Source organism: Silene latifolia, chromosome 4 (assembly GCF_048544455.1).
Source record: "Silene latifolia isolate original U9 population chromosome 4, ASM4854445v1, whole genome shotgun sequence".
NCBI classification, from domain to species: Eukaryota; Viridiplantae; Streptophyta; class Magnoliopsida; order Caryophyllales; family Caryophyllaceae; genus Silene; species Silene latifolia.
The window spans coordinates 24,606,291-24,627,065 of NC_133529.1; the positions used below are offsets into that span (position 1 = coordinate 24,606,291).

Sequence of the window (20,775 nt, forward strand, 5' to 3'; positions counted from 1 at the left end):
TTTTTCTTAAAATGCATTCCCCCATCACTAATGATGACCCTAGGGACATCAAATCGGGAAAATATAATCTTTTTAAACATCTTAATCACGGTTTTGGCATCACAATGGGGTGAAGCAATCGCCTCCACCCACTTAGACACATAATCTACAGCTACCAAGATATACCTGTTACCTTTACTAGATGGGAAGGGTCCTTGGAAATCGATGTCCCAAACATCAAAAACCTCGACCTCTAGAATACCATTTTGTGACATCTCATGTCTCTTAGAAATGTTCCCTGATCATTGGCAAGCATCACAAGCTGAAACAAAAATCTTAGCATCAGCAAACAAAGTAGGCCAGTAAAATCTAGACTGAAGTACCTTAGCCACGGTGCGCGATGGACCGTGGTGACTACTGTAAGGATATGAATGGCAGCCCTCCAAGATTCCTTTGGTCTCCCACTGCGGAATACACCGTCTGTAGAGACCGTCTGCACACTCCTTAAATAACCCAGAAATACTGCTTAGCGTTATAAAGAAAACGCTTCCTCTGCTGATAAGAAAGATCAGGTGGCAGTGTACCACTAACAACGTAATTAGATAAATCTGCATACCAAGGATCTTGGTTAATAATAGAAGACAAAACAACAAATAGAGAATTGTCAGGAAAAGAATCATCAATAGGTAAAGAATCTCCTCCCTCTTGTTGTGACAGTCGCGATAGATGATCAGCTACTACGTTCTCAGCACCTTTATTATCTTTTATCTGTAAATCAAATTCCTGAAGGAGGAGTATCCATCTCAATAGCCGTGGTTTAGCTTCCTTTTTAGCGAGAAGGTGTCTCAGCGCTGCATGGTCAGTAAAAACAGTAACTTCTGACCCTATCAAGTAAGAACGAAATTTCTCTAGCGCATATACCACAGCTAGCAGCTCTTTCTCAGTAGTGGTGTACTTCACTTGAGCCTCATCCAGAGTTCGGCTCGCATAGTAGATTGCATTTAAAGCTTTATATTTTCTTTGATCTAGCACTGCTCCTAGTGCATAGTCACTAGCATCACACATGATCTCGAACGGCAAATCCCAGTCGGGAGGCTGTATAATCGAAGCCGAAATCAAGGCCTGCTTTAACCTGTTAAAAGCAGAAAGACACTCATCAGTGAATACAAAGAGGGCATCCTTAAAAAGTACCTGTGTAAGTGGTTTAGAAATTTTTGAAAAGTCCTTGATAAACCGGCGATAAAAGCCAGCATGACCAAGGAAACTCCTCACTCCCTTGACATTAACAGGAGGAGGTAATTGCTGAATCACCTGCACTTTTGCTTTGTCGACCTCAATACCCCTGTCAGAAACTAAGTGCCCTAAGACAACTCCCTCATTGACCATAAAGTGGCACTTCTCCCAATTAAGCACAAGGTTAACCTCGATGCAGCGCTGCAACACTTTGTCAAGGTTAGACAGACAGTTAGTAAAATCACTTCCATAGACACTGAAATCGTCCATAAAGACTTCCATAATAGACTCAATATACTAAGAAAATATCCCCATCACGCACCTTTGGAAGGTGGCAGGGGCATTACATAAACCAAAAGGCATCCTACGATAAGCAAAAACACCCTGAGGACAAGTAAAAGTAGTCTTTTCCTGATCATCCGGATGAATAGGGATCTGAAAGAACCTTGAGTACCCATCCATATAACATAAAACCTTATGAGAAGCTAACCTTTCTACCATTTGATCAATGAAAGGAAGGGGAAAATGATCTTTCTTTGTGGTGGCGTTCAGCTGTCTGTAATCTATACACATCCGCTAGCCAGTCACTACTCTTGTAGGTATTAACTCGTTTTTGTCATTCTTGACCACAGTAGTCCCTCCTTTCTTAGGAATCACCTGAACTGGACTCACCCACTTAGAATGACCAACATAATAAATAATACCTGCATCAAGCAGCTTCATTACCTCAGCCACCACAACATCCTGCATCTTCTGGTTCAGACGGCGCTGACCTTATCTATAAGGCTTGTGATCCTCCTCAAGCTCAATCCTGTGAATACAAACATCGGGACTAATCCCCTTGATGTCATCCAAAGAATAACCCATAGCTTTCCTGTTCTTCTTAAGCACAGCTAACAAAGCGGTCAGCTGACCATCATCAAGTTTAGCACTAACAATGACTGTATATTGCTCTGTATCATCTAATAAAGCATATTTAAGATGAGAAGGAAGAGGCTTACGCTCAGGTACCTTTAACTCTATGGCGCAAAGAGTACTAATCATTTGTTCCACTCTCTCTCCTTCAGCGTCGGTGAGTTCACGCTCATCTAAAGCAGCTTCAAGCAAATCCAACACAGCGTCATTGTTATCTGGGTTATCTGCACACTCATCCAAAAGCATTAGAGCTTCTAGCGGGTACTTTATAAAAGAACCCGACCAGAAGTCATAAACAGACTCGTCAACAACATCAACAGAATAACATATATCCTCTATCATTGCCGAGCCAGAGTACTAGGCATACTGAAAGTAATCACGCCATCCCCCACTGCAAGAGTCAAACACCCTTGTTTGACATCAATAATGGCCCCAGCTGTACATAAGAATGGTCTCCTAGTATAATTGGGATCCGGGTATCCTCAGCTATGTCTAAAACAATAAAGTCCAGTAGTATAAAGAACTTTCCTACTTTCACAGGCACGTCCTCTAAAATACCCAAGGGTCATCTTACAGATCTATCAGCCATCTGTAATGTGATATTAGTCATTTTAAGGTGACCCATGTTCAATTTCTTGCAGACAGATAGGGGCATGACACTGACACTAGCTCCTAAATCACAAAGAGCCTTGTCTATTACTTCATTGCCTATAGTACAGGTAATAGAGAAACTACCCGGGTCTTTCATTTTAGGCGGAGCTTTATTTAAAAGTAAATTACTAGACTTTTCCATAAATGCAAAAGTCTCAAATTCACTTAGCTCTCTATTACGCGTCACAATATCTTTCATAAACTTAGCGTAAGTAGGTACCTGGGTAATAAGTTCGGTAAAAGGGACAGTTATCAGGAGGTTCTTGACCACGTCCACAAACTTACCGTACTATCACTTGACCTTAACATCCTTCAGACGTCCCGGATAGAGAACCCTAGTAGCAATGAGAGGGCCCGCGACCTTCTATTTAACTTTATCAGCACGTGACACCTTCACAACAGGGGAAGATGACACGGTAGCGGAATTAGATGTTATATTTGAAGCTCCGCTGGCTCTGGTATTCGATCGAGCAGTTTCTTTACTCGATCGAACTATTTCATCAGAAAAAATACTCGATCGAGGAATATGCACCTCTCGATCGAGTTCTTCAATTTCAGCTTTTGTCGATCGAGTCCCAGAATGACTCGATCGAACAACTTTTTATGCCAAATTACTCGATCAAGAAGAATCAACTCCTCGATCGAAGTCTTCGAATTGGGCACTTCTCGATCGAGTTGGCATTATACTCGATCGAGTACTGGGAGAGGCTAAATCACTTGATCGAGCTGTATTTTCACTCGATCGAGCTGCAGGATGCTATTCAGCAGGGATATCGTCTATTATCTCCTCCAACTCGTTATCCGAGGTATCATCAGCTGTCACAACCCCGTCTTCCGGCATTTTTGGTCCATCATAAGTAAGACCGCTTCAGAGATTAATGGCATTGATTGGGTCACATGGAGGTGGTTGATTCGCTTGGTTTTGCGCAAGTGTCAGACGCGCAACTTGCTCTCTTAGCTCTGTTTTGGCGGTGTTATCTTTATCGGATTTCCTCCCAAACTAGTGCGTTAAGTCCAATACCAGGGATTTCAATTTGGCGAATTCCTCATTTGTAGAGGCCGAATCTGGTTGCGGCATTGGTGTAGAAGGGCTAGAAACACTTTTTGTTGCCAAATCCTCGTAAAGTTTAGAGAACCGCACCCCTTGCTTGTATTTTTTATAAGCAATGACGCGCTCTACATTCGCCATACAACCAATAGGGTCATACCCCTCCATACTGCATCTACCACACACTATCACATGCTCAGTAATAACACAAACTTGTTCGTGCTCACCCATAGTCTGTATAAACTCCAGACTACCTAGCCTTCCACTAGGACTTTCCACCTCAGCTACTATCGAGTCATGTACATATCTACCTCCTCGGAGATTTCCATATTCGGCAACATGAATGGCCATTTCTTCAATAAGATGCCACCCTTGATCATCCTCCACATTTTTCGGGAATCTCCCCTTGGCTGCATTATCAAGAATAGCGCTCTGGTCCGGATACAACCCGCTGTAGAATTGGGTATATAAGAACCAGCGCTTGAAACCATGATGGGATACAGATCGGACGAGCTTCTTGAACCTATTCTAAACCCCGTTCAAGTCTTCAGTAGGTAGTTGCTCAAATGCAGTAATTTGAGCTTGCAACTGGTTAGTTCGTTGTGGTGGCAAATATCGCCTATAAAAGGCTAAGGCAAGGGAATTCCAGTCAGTTACACCGGCAGCTTTCCTGTCTAAATCTCTCAACCACTCCCGGGCATCATCAGTCAATTAGAAAGGGAAAAGGACTCCCTTAACTCTGTCTTGTGTCACCTCAGTAGCTAGAGGAATGGTGGAACAATACTATGTAAATAGCTCTATATGCTTGCACGGATCCTCTCCAGGTACCCCCTGAAGAGATTTCTCTCTACCAGCTGTATGTAAGAGGGGTGGATTCCAAAGGTCCCCGAATCAGTAGTGGGTAACAGGAAACCTTTAGGAAGGGAATCCACCGTAGGCTTTGAATGACTGGCTATATTCGGTATCCTAGCAGATAGATTCTACAGCAATGCAGGTACGACGATGTTCTCTTCTAGAACGGATATCCTGCAAAACAAATTAAGAACTAGCAAAAATATGAGATCAATCTCAAGGAATAAATTCCTTGAGACGAGAGACAAACTAAATAAAAGTAACAAAATTACGCCACCTCCCCGGCAACGGCGCCAAAATTTGATACTATCGTTTGTGTACCAAAAATAAATACCTAATTACACTAAAAGAAGCTAGCAGTAAGTAGGGTCGATCTCCACAGAGAGATGGAAAAATATCAACCTTAATTAAAACCGTCTAGGTAACCAGTTTTGGGGGGTTTTAGTTGTTTGTTCTAATCTAATGAGATCAAGGAAAAGGAAGAAAGCAAGAAAGTTTGAATTAAACAAGCAGGGAGAAAATAGCTAAGACAGTCGGTTCACCATGATTCTTTAGTCATGTAATCTAAGTCTCAGGTCGATACAAGTATGATCTATGAAGCAATGAATATCTGTTGGAATAAGTGTCCTCCGACAATAATGCGATCACAACTGTCGATCATGATGATCACATGTTTAAATCTCATATTTAAGAATACATGTGGGAAATAGCTTTTTACAGTCAACTGGTCCACACATATCGGTAATGATTGGCTTACTAGAGTTTGACATTACTGTCGTGCGACGGTGGTGATCAGTTGATCCCGTAAGGTCATACCTATAGGATGATACTCTTAATTGAATATTTAATTGATCGTATGACGATACGAGTTAATTAAATTACTTAAATTGACGGACGATTTTGGAAGTAATATTTACGTGTCTCATTGTAATTTGATTAAATAAGATGCGGTCTAAGTGATCGAATTGTTCTATTACTTAAATGAAATTATTGTTTATGGAAACAATTGGAACTGAATGAATAATTTATTATAAATACAAGACGTTGTGATTTATAATTGATAAACCATTTTGGTACAAGTAATTATGAATTACTAAGTCGATTTTGTACATGACGCATTTTTATTAATACATTGATTTTTAATATGTTAAAAATACATGACAATTTCACATGACTAGTAAAATGTGACAATTGACAAATGACAAAATATAAAATGGACCTCCCATTTTATGTAAGTGCCGAAAAATGGAGGGAGTATAATGTTTAAATTGTGTTAAATAATTAAGTGGAAAGCATAATGATTATAACTAGCTTGTAGCCATGCAAACCTAGTTTTTCTTGAGAAGAATTACAAGCTCATGCATTGGCTCTACTCTCCCCATGCCAACCGGTTTTCAAAGGGCCATTATAGAGGTTTTTCTCCCTAATAATTCATTCACTACTTTACATTATAATTCTAGTGTAATAAAAATAATTAACTCTCTACTCTTATGAAAAATTAGAGAGATAAAATCTCCAAAATCCTTCCTCTCTATACCGAAATAATAGAGATCAAAACAATAGTTTTTGGGTCATTTTTAGTAAGATTATAATTATTCTAGATCAAATAATAATAGTCTTTTAAGGGTCATCTTGGGTATATGCTTTAAGGAGGGATTCTATCTTAGAATCCTTGTTCTTCCATTTGTAAGGAAAGCTGAAGAACAAGTGAGAAGGAAAACTCACTTGTGCCCTAAATCCGAAACTACTATAGTAAGAATGACGATTTCTTCTCTTGTCTATTTTGTTTGCATGCATAAGATCAACAATTTATTTTATGATCAAATAATTTCTCACATATATGAATATGTAATTAACGAGATTAATATTTCTAACAAGCGGTATCATGAGCTTTAGGTTGTTTGCATGCAAATCGGTTATTGTTTTTTCGAGTTATAAGATTAACAAACAAAACTTATAAATTTGTGTTTATTATGAAATATCACGAAATTTATTTTCATGTTAAAGTTTCTGGTCCTAAAATGTATTTAGGATTTTTTGGTTTATTTATGGATTTTATTGTTCATTTTATATAATAATGGCATTAAAATGTGATTTTTATGATAAAAATGTCATTTTTGGACTAAAAATAGCTAAACTTCGATTTTTTCAGTGGTTTTTGGATATGTTTTCACATATATTATCTAATGATGGCCTGTAAAATTTCATAATAAGATGAGTTCTTATGCTCGAAATATGGATTTTTTAAGTTAAAATCGTATTTAAATGGGAAAATAGGTTAATATGAGTTATATTTCGAATCTGGTCATGGAAATTTAGTATGTTGTCACATGAAAGTTTAAAAGATGTGTGTAAAATATTTGGCTATAATGAAGTCTTTATGCATGATTTATGAATTTTTGATGAAAAATCACATAAATAGTGACTTTAATTAGTAAAAATGCTAAAACATACTTCATAACTAAGGAAAAACGTCACATGTTGCATTTTATCATATATTTCAGATCTAAAAGTGAAAAGTTGATAAAAATAATTTTTCTCATATTTTTATGGTAATAATTGATAAATCCGATAAATCGCAACATTGTTTTTCTCGATAATTTTTCGAAATTTTTAACCTAAATTTTTGAACATTATGTGTGTCATGGTATTTTTCTAGAATGTTCATGTGTTTAAATTTCAAATTTCAAATTTATCTGAAATTTTTATGATTTAATTTGAAGTTTATGAAATAATTTTTGTATTTTAGGTCCATTTATGAACAATATTAAGAAATCTAGGTTAATTATTGTCAAATGTTAGTGGAGACTAATTTTGAGTCCTAAGATGGTTAGGGTAATTAACTTGTACATAAATATGATTTTATGTAATTATTGTGATTTTTAAAAGGTTAAATCATGCAAATCCGTAAAAACCGATTAATATACGATATTGGCTCCTTAAAGGCGATTTAGCATAAAATTGGGCATGCTCTTACATATTATAATGCTGCATTTTATTTATGATTGTCATATTTTAATTTTATGTAATTTTTTTGAATTATGTAATTTTACTTAGTATGGCCTTAGTTTTAATTGGCATTACCCGAAATGTATGGGAATATCGATTCGGTTGTAATTTATTGTGATCTCGTATCACCGTTTTGTAATTTAATAGATTTATTTTATTTTAAATTACAAATGTATAATAGGAAATTATATAATTTATTATGTAATTTATTTATTCTGGAGTTCCTTGAAGACGGTGCCACTCGAGAAGGCGATTCATCAAAGAAAGTGTTGCCTTGAAATGCGTGCCAAGACCGAAGTTTAAGGGACCAAAGGAGTTGGTTTCCGAATTTGTAATAGTTTATTAGATTTACTATTTTAGGAAGGCCATAATAGGAATTTATTTATGCTTTGCATTTTATTTATATGTTGCATGCATCGCTAAATCGCCATAACTAAAACATGCATTATTATTTTATCGAGTTTATCGACCGTGTCAATTACAATTATCGTAGTTCACCGCTTTAGTTCACTTAAAATGTGATAGATAATAAATTGACATGACCTCTCGCTAAAATAAACAATTGAGACTTAGCCTTACCAAAAAGTAGAAACCATGAAAACCTATTTCGTGAGGGAGTGCACTCGGCCTTACCGGGGTACAACCTTGCTACGTAGGGGAAGTGGGCGATAAATGTCTATCCACCGAATTTATGTTAATAAAGGGTATTTCGGCACACCGTGCCCTAAGTTAATATGAATTTAGATCATGGACACATTTATTCGAAATTTTGATTGAACTCAACGAAAGTATTCACGACGATTTCCGAATGTGTTTCGGGCTAGAGATAAATATTAATGTAATTTTATCGACCAAGAGTTCTAAAAGTAGAATCGATTAAAGAGTTAATCCACCAAGTTATGTTAATAAAGGGTATTTCGGCACATCGTACCTCAAGTTGATATGAATTTGGGTCTTGGAATCATTTATCAAGTTGGGTAGAGGTCACTAGATAAATGTAATAAAACTTGTTTAAATTAAATTTTTACGAGTGTTATTATTATTTTGAAAACGACAAATGTTTTATTCCTTCTATTTTCGTTTTGTAGGCCTCTTTTATTTCTCATAACAAATGGCAGCACCAAACACCAACGCCGCACCTCTCACTAATGTTTCATGGCTCCGATCCTTCATGGATCGTTGTAAACTTGAAAAGAATGGGTCAAATTTCTCTGATTGGGATGCCCAACTCAAATTAGCCGCCCAAGGTGACGACAAGCTTCGTTACCTCACCGAGGCCTCTCCACCCGAATCTAATGCTAGGTCGAGTACCGCCACTAGGGAAGCATATGAGGCTTACCACAAAGAGTCCGCCGCTATGAAAAAGGTGTTGATTTTTGCGATGGAGGCGGATCTCCAAAGGAGAGCCTTTAAAATGGGCACCGCTTATGAAATCTATTCCAAACTTGTGACAATGTTTTCGCAAGCTCCGAGGATCGTCCAATATGAGGCGGCCTCGGCATTCTTTGATCTCGATTTTAAGGAGGGCCAAAAGGTTAGCCCTCACGTGCTCAAATTGTTGGAGCTAGTCGAGACATTGAAACTTCAAAAGGTTGAAATCCCCAAAGAGCTCATTGTAGATAGGATTCTACACTCCTTATCCAAAGTCAAAGCATATGTTCAATTCCGGGTGAATTTTAACATGCAAGACAAGGACGTGTCTCTTGAAGAATTGCACAAGTTACTTGTGCAAGCCGAAAGAGACATGGGGTAAAATGTTAACCCACCTAAGGATGTGCTTAACATAAGCACCAAGAGCAAGGGGAAGTTCAAGAAGAATGGGAAAAAGGGTAAGAGGCAAGCTCCCATTTCCACCAAGGCTAAGACTTTTGAAGCTAGCACTTCCAAGACCAAGAAGGGTCCTCTTGATAAATGCCATTATTGTAATGGTGTTGGACATTGGAAAAGGAATTGTTCCAAGTACCTTGGTGACATCAAAGCTGGAAAGATCACTCCAGTAGGTAAATGACTATACCTTTCTTTTATGTTTCTAATTCAACTATGGTATTTTGATACAAAGTTGTGATAATGTATCCCCTTTTTATTGTAAATAGGGCCTCCTCCAAGCAAAGACAAAGGAAAGGAAAAGCAAGCTTGAGAAATCATCAAGGACCTAGGAGTAGCTACCAATGAAGCTTGGCTTTTATTATTGTCTTATTTTAAGTTATGTTTCGGATTTTTCGAACTATTTTGATTTCCGTGTTCGACATGGAAATGGTTTATCCTTTCGAAACAATGGTTGTATTTTGGATTATGGTGGCTTGGTTTGCAACCCAAGTCACCCATTTTATCGTATTTCTTTGTTCTAAAAATTCGTCTTTATATGCTTGCACATAGAAACATATGATCATCTACTTAAATTGATCCAATAGACAACTATGATGATGGGATTCATTATATGTCCACAAGCTTAAGGCTTGTGTATGATCAACTATAAAGTGGTGTTGAGTTAATGAACTCTCCTAAAGGAATGTCAATTACCAAGTACACTCATCAAATTTAAAATCTATTAGTCAATCTATGAGATAGTCCTCCCTTTACTTCGAAATCATCACTTGTGTCTCATAAACTATCTTTGAATATTTAGTGTATTTATTCTAAAGATAGAGTGGGAGAAAAATGAAGACACAAAGAATACAAAGAATAATTTGTATGCTTGAGTAAATGAGATCTACGAAAGAAAGAATGATTTGTATACCTGAATAGATGGTATACATAAATAGATGAGATCTATGGTCTCGAATAGATGAGATCTACATGACAAAAGAGACCAAGTGAAGTAATCAAAAGAATATGTTCTTAAGATAACTACACGAGGAGACCAAAAGAAAGTTTTGATAGAAAATGACTAAAGAAGATAGAAAATGAGTAAAGTAAAGTCTTAACAAGAGTTTTGGCTAGTTTATGAACAACATATGACCAAGAGTTTCAATATTGATATTTACTTAAGAGCCTAAATAAAACAAAGTTGCATCCTTGAATATAAATGAGATTTATGATTAAAAGTTGCAAAGGAATATATGCCGATATCTACAAAAGCTAAGTTAATTGTTAACCATGCTAGTATCATTACTTAACCTCATTATGAAAATAAAATGGTTAAACCTCATTCCGGAAAAGGGTATTTTGAGAAGGACGTGCATTAAATGGAATTTCACATTTAGATAATGACATTACTACGCATCATTATAAAATGAATGAGTTAGAGATTAAAAATCTATTTCCATAAGTTTAAGATTGAAACCTTTTCAAAATAGGTATTTTGAAAAGATATGTTGGGAACATATATGGTTTTATCTTAATAACTTGGCAAAGCAAAATGTATTTCAATTCTTGAAATGTTTCAATTGAGTAGTCAATTACGAAACATGTGGAATTGAGTGGGAGTTTGAAATTATCATGTGAAGACATGAAATTTAGTGGGAGCAATCATCTTGTAAAATTTATAACTCATTGCTCATTGAGAATGACGAGCTAGTACTATCTTTACAAAGAAGTATTTGAGTTTTCAATTCTGGATGAAAATGGACTATGATAAATCCAATCACATCATGAGATGTTGGATAGGTATTGAGATATACACATCAAATCAACGAGAAACGTAGGTTATTCATATCGATGAAAATGGAATTACCATAAGTAGTCATGGTCATTCATTGAACCTAAGAATGGTTGATCACATGATTAAAGATTACTAATGTTTCCGCCATTAGTATAATCATGCACATGTCCAATAATGAATCATATGCTTAAGAGCATGATAAGTCAAAGGTAAGCCATAGAATAATTGTCATGAATTCTCAAGAAGAACTAATGAGCTATTCTAGTGTTTGACAAAACACTCAGTTATGTGACAAGAAGTTGCACATATTGAAATTCGAAAAAAAAAAAACACGTAAGGATTTATGAAAATCCTAAGCTATTCAAGCTAAAAGGAGAAATAAGAAGTTTGAAAAGATACTTGTTATAGTAAGAAGTTACTCAAAACTAGTATTTTCTAATATGCTAGGAATTATGAGAAGTGCTAGGCTAATCATCTTGACAATTGTTGCAAGACCCTACAAAACGTATACCTAGTGCATTATGAGTTGGTAGAACACTTGACCAGTGCAAGTTATATTATCCACCACAATTCGTTGGTTATGTGATAAACAACAAGAAAGTTCTTTCAAGATAAAGAACCTAAACCTAGATGTGTACTGGGTAAGGTTCATGCTATGAGAGATAACATGAATATAAAGGAAAGTGCAATACAAGAAGTATGAACACATGGACACATGGTATGTTAAACTTCTATTGCAATCAACAGTGTTTTCAAACTCATATACATCACAAGGTAGTAATATTGTATTGACTACCCGAATATGATGTCCACATTTGTCGCTTGAGTTATTATTAACTCACCTTATACTTTGTTACATCCAAACGGGTTGTAGAGACAATTGAACCCCGTTAAAGTGAACACGGATTAGCATTGTATTCGCCCATAGTCACTTACATGAGGTGACGTCTCAAAGTGACTAGAGTGTTATGCGATTGATGGCAAGTTCAAGTGTCATGGAGTCATGTGAGATCACTAGTCGATCACATAGGCAGACTGTTAGGAACACTTTGTCGGGCCTTATGACCGCTTATAGAGTTCTGGCAAATTTATATAGCCTGGTCGTGGCAAAAGCTACTATAGTATTCTAATGAGTCGATTCTTTTGACTAAAGACTGTTCGCCTAAGGTGGCACAGTTTCAGATTAACTTTGATTTATGTTACTACGACCTTCGTAAATGGGGTCAAATGGGCATATTTTGGGTTATGATGGCTGTGGCTAGTCGAAGGGAATAAGTGCAATAGGAATTGTCCACCCCTTGTCAGGGTTATAACAATATCTCAAGGCCACTTGAGGAGTAATGAACTGGAAATGCGTGGCCACGTTCGGAAGGTATCTATGGTCGATAATTTCGGTCAATCAGTTATTCTCCAGATCGAGGAAACCACTCTCGATATGATCACTTACAAGGACGACCTGAAAGACACCTTGCATTGAGTGGGAGATAGTAATAGGACAAGAGAATTGGGGACGCACACTTGTCGAGGACAAGTGGGAGATTGTTGGAATAAGTGTCCTCCGACAATAATGCGATCACAACTGTCGATCATGATGATCACATGTTTAAATCTCATATTTAAGAATACATGTGGGAAGTAACTTTTTACAGTCAACTGGTCCACACATATCGGTAATGATTGGCTGACTAGAGTTTGACATTACTGTCGTGCGACGGTGGTGATCAGTTGATCCCGTAAGGTCATACCTATAGGTTGATACTCTTAATTGAATATTTAATTGATCGTATGACGATACGAGTTAATTAAATTACTTAAATTGACGGATGATTTTGAAGTAATATTTACGTGTCTCATTGTAATTTGATTAAATAAGATGCGGTCTAAGTGATCGAATTGTTCTATTACTTAGATGAAATTATTGTTTACGGAAACAATTGGAACTGAATGAATAATTTATTATAAATACAAGACGTTGTGATTTATAATTGATAAACCGTTTTGGTACAAGTAATTATGAATTACTAAGTCGATTTTGTACATGACGTATTTTTATTAATACGTTGATTTTTAATATGTTAAAAATACATGACAATTTCACATGACTAGTAACATGTGACAATTGACAAATGACAAAATATAAAATGGACCTCCCATTTTATGTAAGTGCCGAAAAATGGAGTGAGTATAATGTTTAAATTGTGTTAAATAATTAAGTGGAAAACATAATGATTATAACTAGCTTGTAGCCATGCAAACCTTGTTTTTCTTGAGAAGAATTACAAGCTCATGCATTGGCTCTACTCTCCCCATGCCAACCGGTTTTCAAAGGGCCATTATAGAGGTTTTTCTCTCTAATAATTCATTCACTACTTTACATTATAATTCTAGTGTAAGAAAAATAATTAACTCTCTACTCTTATGAAAAATTAGAGAGATAAAATCTCCAAAATCCTTCCTCTCTATACCGAAATAATAGAGATCAAAACAATAATTTTTGGGTCATTTTTAGTAAGATTATAATTATTCTAGATCAAATAATAATAGTCTTTTAAGGGTCATCTTGGGTATATGCTTTAAGGAGGGATTCTATCTTTGAATCCTTGTTCTTCCATTTGTAAGGAAAGCTCAAGAACAACTGAGAAGGAGAACTCACGTGTGCCCTAAATCCGAAACTACTATAGTAAGAATGACGATTTCTTCTCTTGTCTATTTTGTTTGCATGCATAAGATCAACAATTTATTTTATGATCAAATAATTTCTCACATATATGAATATGTAAATTAATGAGATTAATATTTCTAACAATTTCTCCTTCCGGTCTCAATTCTCCCTAAAACACAAATAGCTTAGCTTCCGCCCTCACTAAAGTGCCCTATTGTTCGCTACGAGCCTCACCCTTTCCAATCTTCCGATCTAGGTCAAGGTTTACTATAATTTATTAACTAATTGCGTCGACTTAATTAGACAAGAACAATTATTAGTAGCGATTAACAACATAGACTAAACTAGCATCAAACCTAATAATTCAATTTACACTTCCCTTAAAATCATGGCTCCCCTGTGTCTTAGCAAGAGAGATTAGCTATGCATCATCATTGAGATAACAAAAATCATACACAAGCAAGAAGGATTAAACATGATAACAAGCAGTGAAAGATTGAATAATAAAAATTCTAAGTAAAGGGAGAAAGAAATAAAAAGGCAACAATAGATTAAGATTAAGAATTAAAAAAGAATAAAGTTACCGATTACAAGTTTCAAGATCCAAGCCAAAGTTCTAGAGTAAGAGTATGAGAGAGTAAGGGGAAGAAGAAGTATCGTAGTCTCAGGAGAAGAAGAAGTAGTAGAAGAGTTAGTATCAACGTAGTACTTAACGTAACATATAACCTATTTACAAAGCCCATCTCGAATTAAGGCAGAAACACGCATAAATAGCAAACTCTCTCGATTGAGTGAAATGAAACCACTCAATCGAGGACAAACCCTTAAATTCCTCTCGATCGAACAGAAATGTTGTTCGATCGAGTACTCCTTGTCCTTTCTATCGAGCAACAGAACAACTCGATCGAGTGATTCTTCGTTGGATAAAGCATTCGATCGACCAAATAGTTAGTCAATCGAGCTATATTGGCACATAGGACTCTTTGGCACCTTCCAAGGTCAGCTCACGCGTCTTTAGGTGATGGATTCCAAGATCCGATTCCTTATTCTCCAGAATGCATGCAAATGAGACAAGTTTAGGCTCGATTTTGCTCCTTTCTGGTCCGTACCTACAATTTATACAAGACAAACCAAAGTAGACTATTCAGGGTATTTGTAGCTAGATGCCACGTAAATAATACAGAAATACGTGTAAAAATGAGGTAAAAAACTTATATAAAATACACGCATCATACATCCTCCGCAGCTCGGGAGGACTCCGCACCAGCTCTCCTTCTCTTTGTAGCACCTTGGGTAGTAGTTTTTCTAGGTGTCATTTATGAAATCTTAAGATAAAAAATTCATCTTAAGACAAACAAAAATCCATCAAAACAAGTATAATAGAACAAATTAGTGAACTAATTCATCCTATAACATTAATAAAACACAATTTAATCAATTTCTAGCAAAAATAAGCACAAAATGAATTTCCTCCAATTTGAGTTAGGGTTTGAGAAAGTTGATTAAATCGATTAAAATGGATGAAATCAAAGAGAAACGAGATGGATACTTACTTGGTGATGTTAATGGATGAACAAATCTTGATCTTTGATGAAGGAAATGGTGTTTGTATGTAATTTAAGTGAAGAAATGAAGTAGACAATAAGAGTAGAGGAAGAAATGTGTACCGTCGGGTTGCTGAGAATGAATGATAGAATGATTTCTTTGTTTTACCCGTATTATAAAATAGCGGCCAAAAAAATATAAAACCACGACCCCCCGATCGGGGCCTGGCCACCCCGATCGGGATTGACCAACTTTAGCCATAATTTCACTTTTCCTCCGTATTTCTTAATTAATCCCATCCCATTTTCGAAAGTTACGTCCCCTAACGGGGTTTCTAGCATGGGGACGTGTGAAAATCCTCTTTGAGCCTTCTTTTCTTCTTCCTTCACCTATAAATCACAAAATAAAACCCCGTAAAGTCTAGTAATTTTATTTCTAAATCTACGAAAACATTAAATTTGCGTAAAATTAAAAACAAAAACAAATAAAAGCTTGGGTTGCCTCCCAAGTAGCGCTAGTTTAACCTCCTGTACGACGTAAGAAGCTCATTTGATTAATTTTCGTCCTTGAGCTTGCCACCTTCCGAGCTCTCTTTCATGACTTCTTTCACTTTCCTCATCCATTTCAAGCTTTTCCAAGAAAATCCCCCTTTCCTTTTAGTACTCTTAGCATTAGTGCCTTTAAAATCCTCACATGCAAAACAATCAACACCAATATCGACCTCCAGCGAATCCGTCAGTAAGGATCGAGGTGTAAAAGGAGCAATAGGAGAGTCCACAATGTTAATTAAATAACAAGACTCTTGTAACATTGGGCTCCTAATGGTATCGTTCTTGTTAAAGGTAACCCGGTCATCGCCCACCTCCAAAGTCAACTTCCCATTTTTCACATCTATTAATGCGCCCGCGGTGTGCAAAAATTGCCTACCCAATATAATTGGGGTTTGTGAGTCCTCGGCCATATTAAGAACAAGGAAGTCAACGGGTATGAAAAACTTACCAACTTTGACGGGCACATCTTCAGAGATCCCTAAAGGCTGCTTTAAAGAATGGTCCGCCATTTGTAAAGTGATACTTGTGCATTTTAAATCACGCATGTTAAGTTTTTCACTAATTGAATAGGGCACTTACACTAGGACCTAGGTCACAAAGGGTCTTATCAATGATATATGTGCCTATAGTGCAAGGAATAGAATAACTACCGGGATCCTTAAGTTTTGGGGGAGACTTGTTTTGTAAGAGTGCACTACATTCTTCAGTGAAAGCATCGGTCGCAACCTCGTTGAATGTTCGTTTTTTAGCAAGGATTTCTTTCATGAACTTTGAATAAGAAGGAACTTCGGAAAGTAATTCAATAAATGGCACGGTAACTTATAAATTCTTAACAACATCCAAGAACTTACCAAACTTACCCTCCTTCTTATGCTTTGTTAGGCGGTGGGGAAATGGCAATTAAGTTTCAACAAGTTCCCTTGGAGGAGCATCCTCCACATCTTTCTCTTTCTCAACCTCAATAAGAGCATCCACCTTCTTTGAAATGACATCACCCTCCTTAGCATTAGGAGAGACCTCTTTCTCAACAAGAACCTCTTCACTTTCTTTGGTATCAAGCTTACTCTGATCTTTCTCTTATGCATTGTTAAGCGGTGAGGAAATGGTATTTGAATCTTAATGGGAGGCTCTTAACTATCCTTCTTTTGAGCATCTCCCCCAAGCTTGGACCTTTTAGTGACCACTTCATCATCCAAAGTCATGGATGACCCATCATAGCTCTTACCACTTCTCATAAGAATATCATTAACGGTCTCATGTGGTTGCGCACCTTGGGGCGGTAGTTGGCCCGATCTTCTTTGGGAGCTAGATGTGGCTCGTTGAGCCACTTGATTCTCTAGCATCTGGATAGCGGCAATGTGGGTTTGATCACTTTTTTTTGTATGTGAGCCATCAAATCGGATTGACCCTTAGCCAATTAGATTACCAAAGCTTCAAGTTTCCCTCCATGGTAATTTTGTTAGACATTTTGGGGTGGTGGACCTTGGTTTGGTTGGAAATTTTGTTATGGTGGCCTTTGTTGTTGGTTTTGACTCTGATAGCTCGGTGGGTAATTTTACCTTTATTGTGGTGGAACATAGACATTTTGTTGTTGTGGAGGTTGAGGCACAAAAGTTTGTTGAGGTTGAGGGTTAAGCATATTTTTTCTTTTGTAAGACAAGTTCGGGTAAAATTTCGTGTTCGGGTTATAAGTATTTGAAATGTACCCGGTGGATATGAACTTTGCCTAAAACTTTGATAAGCACTTACCTCCTCAATAGTAGCTTGGCAACAAGCGGTGTAATGACCCGCACCTCTGCAACCGTCACAAACAACAATATGACTAGTGGAGGACATAACATTGAGTTGTTGAAGAGAAGCACTTGCATCTTGGTCCGCCAATTGTTGTTGGAGTAAGGCAATTTGAGCCTTCAAAACGGAAGTATCATAAGATTCCTCCTTACCCTTGAGTGGCACACTTCAGGAAGTGACATATTGGGCATCATGAATCGCCATGGATTCAATCGTGTCATGATCAATATCCGTGTCAATTTGATCAAACCGCCCATTGTTGGCGGAATCAAGAATTCTTCGGGACTCAGCAGAACATCCATTGTAGAATGTTATGGCTACGAATCAAGCATCCAACCCATGATGTGGACATTGCCTTTGAAACTCCTTGTACCTTTCCCAAGCTTCATATAAGCTCTCAAGAGCTTGTTGACGGAATCCCGTGATTTGGCTCCTCAAAGTTTGAGTTTTCTCCGATGGAAAAAACTTTTGATAGAAAGCAAGAGCCAATGTTTCCCAATTGGTGATTCCCATGGCGGTGCGATCAAGGCTATTGATCCATAGTTTTACCTTGTCCTTCAATGAGAAAGGGAAAATTATTTCCCTAATTTGAGCTTGTGTGACACTCGTTTGCCGAATCATGGAGCAATAGTCACAAAAGTTTTGAACATGCAAATGGGGATCCTCCAAAATACTTCCCCTAAATTGCTTCTTCTCCACAAGGCTAATAAAAGCCAGTTTTATCTCGAACTCCAGGGCGGTAATTTGAGTAGTAGTGATACCCACCGGAAGCATAGCCGCGGTGGGCTTGGAATGATCGGAAAGTTTCACCATCTTTTGGTTGGAGATGGTGGTGGTGGTGGAGATGATGAACTAGAAACCTCCTCCTCTTCAAAAGCTTTAAGATCGTCTAAGTTAGACTTTCTTGCACTTTCAATTTGCACGGGAGAAGCAGGCTCTTTAATTTCTTTCAAAAAGCATCGTCTTCTACGCAAGGTTTTCTCGGGCTTGGAATCCGGTAAAAGCAATTCTCCAATACGAGAAGACCTGGGCATAAGACAACAATCTCAAGAAATTCATAAGTAACGGTCTTAAGGAACAAGCGTTCCTCAAGACAAAAGAAAACAAGATAAAAATCAACAATTCTAAACGCAATAAAAACGTGCTCTCCGATAACGGCGCCAAAATTTGATAGGCTTTGTCGCACACCTAATCAAAGATATATTTCCCTAGACACAAATGAATGTATTACAAGGGGTCGAACACAAGGAGACGGGAATTGTGTTTATGAAGTGCTATGAATAGAATTTTATCAAGATCGATTACGATTTGTTGTTTGGTTGGTTTGATAGCTTATAAATTAAACGATGTAAAAGTATATGATAAAGGAGTCTAGGGGAGTCCAGTCACACATGCAATTGTATATAGATGTTCATGTTAAACTCAGAATAAATAACATTGTTAGTTGTTTAGGTCTTATGACAACCACCTCTCGTCCTTATTGTCAACCATAGACCGGGTCCTAGAGAACACTCTTTCTGACTAGGTCGTCTTACTAACACATGCTTAGTCTAATTCGATTTCGTACCTCTCGACATATAGAACGAATTAAAAAACTTAATCAATGAATATGGCCACTAAATAAAGATTAATCAATATGATGCAAACATGTGATAGAAACAATTAGACAATATTACATCAACCTAATTGAACATTTATAAATATTAATCATGCATGGCTTCCCTATTCCTTAGACAAAAGAAACTACTCACGTTGGAATTGAAACTAACAACAGTGTATGAAATAATAAACACGATAACAACGTAAATATAATTAGATGAAATGTTATAAATTATGAATAAACTAAATTTTGATAACATATGAAATTAGTGAAAATGTTAATGTTAATAAATGTAAATATGAAATGATAATGGTAAGCTAGTGATGATAAAACTTGATACTAAAATAAAATAACAAACTAATATGAAATGCTAATAACTAAAATGTAAATTATAAAATAACGATAATGGAAAATGCAATAACGTAATAAACTAGAATCGAAGTTACCGAAACAAAGAACTTGGAACTTGAATGGAAGAACACAAATGACAACCCAAATGTAACTTTAATGGAAAGATTGTATTATAATTACCAAATGCTTAACAAAATGCAAATTCTTTAACAAATAACCAAATGCTTAACAATATGTAAACTAGTGAAAACTAGAGAGAATTGTTGTTTATTAAGGCTATATGAAAGTGTAAGAGAGTGTAAAAAGATGGTAAAGAGATATCCTCAATGACGGATTAAGACCCCTATTTATAGTGAAATAGGGGCATAATGTAAAAATCATAGACCAAGCTAACCCCGATCGGGGGACAGGCCACCCTGATTGGGGCCGTGGATATCCGGCCACATTATTGTTGTTAATTCTTGATTAAATGCTCAAAGGGATCCAAAGTTTAGAATTAATGCTCCTTAATACACCTGGTTAAATGCATAATTTGGCATCCTAAACATCCCAATTGACTTGGTCTTTGGACTTCCTTTTGGGCTTGACTTTCATTTCTATGTTTTGAGCTCCAACTTTTATTTGTCATCATGCTTACTTCCACTTAGCTTAGTGAACTCTGGTGTTTGCTAAAATGACGGGAATAAGCTACCGAATACTCAATTTCCTACAAAATGAAATAAATACAAGCAACACACCTAGAACTCAAGATTATCTCACAAAAACACTAATAAAAGTGTGATATTCAATCAAAACCGACCTAAAATGAGGGATAAAATCCTATATAAAATGGACACATCAATTTCACAATTTTTGAATCTATAACTAAATATGAATGTTTTTAAATAACAAATAAGGATATAAAATAGTAAAAAAAAATGACCAAACCTGTGACCCACTTGTTCAACCTATTTAACAGATCTAGACTGCAGAAGACTTTGTAAAGTA

At 36.6% G+C, this 20,775-nt stretch overlaps 1 non-coding gene across 1 annotated transcript; it reads left to right on the plus strand.

Moving 5' to 3' along the window:
• The first annotated feature begins 18,171 nt into the window (after nt 1–18,171).
• LOC141654377 (small nucleolar RNA R71) lies at nt 18,172–18,278 on the plus strand. Its single transcript, XR_012547937.1, has one exon. It is a non-coding gene; the product is annotated as a small nucleolar RNA R71 (small nucleolar RNA).
• Nucleotides 18,279–20,775: the final 2,497 nt, after the last annotated feature.